This window comes from Rhyacophila brunnea, unplaced genomic scaffold (assembly GCF_057557595.1).
Source record: "Rhyacophila brunnea isolate RB1 unplaced genomic scaffold, BYU_Rbru_1.0 scaffold_13, whole genome shotgun sequence".
In the NCBI taxonomy this organism is placed as follows: domain Eukaryota; kingdom Metazoa; phylum Arthropoda; class Insecta; order Trichoptera; family Rhyacophilidae; genus Rhyacophila; species Rhyacophila brunnea.
In genome coordinates, this window is record NW_028232785.1 from 13451228 (window position 1) to 13455947 (window position 4720).

The window sequence follows — 4720 nt, forward strand, 5'->3', positions numbered from 1 at the left end:
ATCTATCGATTGCGCGAAACAGTCATATTGCAGATCCAATTCATCTGAATTCAGTAACCGATATCATTTGACAGATTCCAACCATTTGGTCAAGGCGTGGTGCAATGTGTAAGGCACGGGTTTTCTATCCGGGAGCTCTGTGTTCGATACCTACCCGGTGAGGACACCATTTGTGTTGTTTGTGATTACTCAAAATTACTAACAACTACCTTGTACGAAAAAGCAAAAACATACCTACAGTTATTAAAAATAATTACAGAAACATAATATATAAATTTGGATAGCAATATTTGGGGTTTTAAGATAACAGTGTCCTATCTACAATAACATAGTTTTGAGATAAACGCAAATGAAAATTTTACTACCATATAATTTACTAAATAGAGAACACTTTTCTCAACTATAACTTGTAAACAGCTGATATATATTATGTACAGCATCGAGCTTAAGAAACCATGTTGCAGCTGGGAAATATTGGTTCTCCGATGAATATACTGATTATTATATATCATATAAAAGTGAGTGATATTCCATAAAGTAAGCTAGATTTAATAAAATAATAATAGGAATATTGTTTTTTTCAGAACCTTCAAACAATAGACATGGTAAATATAAAATCGGCACCCGAATTTCAGCGAGTGGATATCAAGAAAGAGTTTATTGAAGATACAATGCCCCCATTTAATTATAAAGATCCTCAACCAAGTTGTTCCTATTCGGAATATAGCCCAGGAAAACAGGTAATACTATTATTTGAACTATATACCTATACATACAAGTTTAGGTACCTACCTACTAAACTGTTCCTATTCATCTTAGTGCAGTCGAGGTTAACCGATAATATTTGACAGTTTAAACCATTTTGTCAGTAACTGCAGCTGGGAAGGAATGCTTCCGCCGTAAAAAGCATATGTGTTTGGCAAGCAATGGCCCATGCGCCCGTAATATGAGGCACCTAGAGCAAATGTCATTTTATCCTCGCCATCTGTAGTATTCGTGTATATGTACCTATTAAAGAAGAGCCTGCAGACTTTCGTCAAGGTTCTGAGGGAAGAAAGAAAGAAAAATAACTGAAAAGATTGGGGTTTACAGTAATTTCTCCTACGAATTGACGGAATCAGCACCACAAAATATATTTTTCTTATAACTATGCAGACTGAGAGATAACTAAATGGCCTATCTTTCATTTCTTACTCATTATTTTTATTAGCTCACCGTGCTCCTCTCTCCTTTGAGAACATTGTGGTGACCTCAGTCTTAGGTATCGGATCCTGGATATTCCCAGGCTTAAAAAATACTGATGCTTCACATGTGACGTAGAGCCCCTTAATACGCTTGATTATGACAGTGTGTAGTGCGGGGTGACTTAGTTCCGAAATGTATATGTCTGCGTTGACGCTGAAGACATAATTTGACTTTATTTGTCCGCTGTTGACAGTTGTTGGCGGTGTCATGTTAATAACCACAGTGGCTTGTGGAGTGTCATACTATGGAAAAGGGTAGGATGGGTATTGTGATGTAGGAAAAGGTAGGTAAGGAAGGTGGGTAGGATTTATGATGGATAGGATTGGAATTGGATTGGAAATAATAAAGCATGAGACTTGGGGAATACAGGGTCGTGGATGGTTTGACAATACCTCTAAAACATCAGTTACCTGTCCGGTTACTTCACTCATTCGTGTAGGTTCCTGTATTATAAAAGACATTAAAATGGAATTAATAGATATCTCGGATTTGAGCGCCACTCTATGAAATGCATAGAGACAATAGTGATAAAAGGTAATTTAAATAAAACGCGCGTAAAGAACTTTAACAGATGTATAATCTCTATATATATAAAAATCTCGTGTCACAGTGTTTGTGGTCGCACTCCTCCGAAATGGCTCGACCGATTTTTATGATTTTTTTATGTTTTTTTGTTAAGCATGAGAATAGGTCAACAAGTATATTTTATACCGCTAGGTGATTAGGGTATCTCTATCCAGATTTTTTTTTTTTTGACTATTTTTTTTGTATTTTTTTTATTACTTATTTGGTATCAAAAATACCTATCACTCAAAATTTTCACCCTCCTACCCCTACCCTAACATTTTTTAATCGCGATTTTATTATTTTTGTATTAACAAATTTAACCGTCGTTCGTATTTCAAACAGAACGAAATTATTTATGTTGTTGAATGACAGATAGCGCTACGTCCGAGAAGAATTCAAGAGAAGCGTCACTCATTTTCACATTTTGACAATTCATTCGGCATACACGAAGCAGTGCGTGCAAAATTTTGTACGATTTATTTTAATTTATCTATTTTTATGTGCGTGTATTACAGTGCACAATGCCAGCAAGACGCAAGGGGGGCCATTTGGGCCGTCGAACGAATAAAGCAACAAACATGCAAAATAATAGAGCAGAAAGAACAGACGAACAAATCCAACAAGATAACAAAAACGTGCGTGTGAACATGTCGCAATTGCGTGCATCTCAATCACATGAGCACGAGCTGAACGAAATCATCAACGACAATTGGAACGGAGCCAAGCGCGCCGGTTCATAGTTAACACACACAGAGCAAATGACCGACAACGCCAATAAGTACATCAAGCATTTACATCCGCTTCGTTCTTTCGTCTTGCATTCAAGTACGAGCCAGATATTGACTATTCCGCTCATCCGAAAGTGCTGATTGGTGCTATGGACAAAGAATGTCCCCATTGTCATGCGTTCAAATTCAAACATGAGTCAGCCGAAATGTGTTGCGCATCAGGAAAAGTGCAACTACCAGAAATTGAGATACCACCAGAACCATAGAACGGCTTGCTCATCGGCACGGTTCCAGATTCAAACCTGTTTCTGAAGTCCATTCGCACATTCAGTTCATGCTTCCAAATGACTTCGTTCGGAGCAACAGAAATAGTTCACAATACTGCGGCAAATGGTCAACAATTCCATTCTACGTTCAAAATCAAAGGCCAAGTATACCACAAAGTAGGCTCATTGCTGCCAATGCCAAACATACACATAAATTTTTGCAAATCTACTTCATCGGCGGTGAGATGTGTCATGATCGCTGACACACACCGTTCATACGACACTCTCCAATATCCGGTAATTTTTTGGAATAGACAAGACGGATATTGCATTAACATTAAACAACGAGATCCTCTCACAGGTAATTCATTCATTATGAACATCATTACTCATTTTGAATTGAGAAAATGAATGGTTGGTGATTTTGTTTTTATTGGCGGTCATCGTCTACAGCGCTCCATTCCTCTTCCTGTCATAGATCCCATTCCCCACACACTTACGATACATTCGTTATTTTTTATTTAACAACCAAAATATTCACTAGAAATAATTTATGTGGCAGAACAATGTTTGCCGGGTCAGCTAGTTAATATATAAAATTTACTAGCGGGCGACAGTGTATAAAGTTGTATAATTAATCAAATCAATTACGAGCGCCTAACGTATAATAATATTCAGACAATTTAGAATCCAAATAAATGCTAGTTCGGCGGACCGTACAGTAATGAAATAATATTATAACAAATACCACATAACAAATATGCTCTCAGCCCGTCGCGGTCCTCAAACATGTCGGGACCATGGGATTCCTTCGATCTCATGGCCTCAGGGAAACATCCTTCGGTTGGCCATAATCAACGTCTCCAAAACGTCAGGAAATCAAGGCCATGGGCCCCGGTCTTCTTCGCACGAATGCTCGGAACGGAGCGACGTCTGCTTCGTTCGAGCGATCAAAACCGAGAGCCCTGACTCCCGCTCCGCCTTCATGTTAACAAGCCGCTTTGCTTTTTTAGCGCCGGAAATAGTTTACGAACTTCTTCAAACTATCGTATTGCGCATGCGTACTCAGGTTGTCCTTTGCCATTTTGTTGCCATATGAATAAAGTGTGTCATGCGTTAATAACATGACAGGAGGTAAGGTGAATATTGTACACTGTAAGTTATTTTGATTTGATTGCTAGAAAGAATGTTGTCACTTGTGGATAATTCAATGCTTTGGGCAGGGGTAGCTGTGAGTTTCTCAATGAGTGTCTCACGGGGTTAAAACTTTGGGAGCAATTGGGAGAGGTTGCCTTATTCGTGAAGAGAATTGGTGAATTGGGTAAATATGGCCGCTGTATTAGTGTTCTGCGATTAGTGATTACCTGCCTATTGCAATATGTTGGCGATGACTCTTTATAAAGGTTTATAGCAAGGTTTATGGCTAAATCGATTTTATGTACGTCAGAAGCAGATGAAATTTACTCCGACATACACTTCGATGAAATTGACATTAAAAAGGAACTCGAACAATACAACGTAAGGTTTACAAATAAATAGTTTTATTGCAACATTTTACTATTGTAAGTACTGATATGATAATATGCATCTTCCTATAATCTATAGCAGCGATGGCAACCCTTTTTATTCTTTCGTGCAAAGTATTCGTAATAATGAGTGGCGTATGTAAGTATATATATATTTTAAATTAATGTATGTTAACCAGTAAAATCAATCCCAGAGAATAAGTAGAATAATTATAATTTAGTATAAAATAATATGTTATGGTCCTAATAACAGCGGACACAAATAGCGTAACTAATGAATCAAATTAGATCAAATATTAGATACAGTTGCGATGAACATAATTGGATATCGTTAAAAAGAAAATACATTTTTAGTATTCGTAATACACATACAGTTGCATGTTAAATT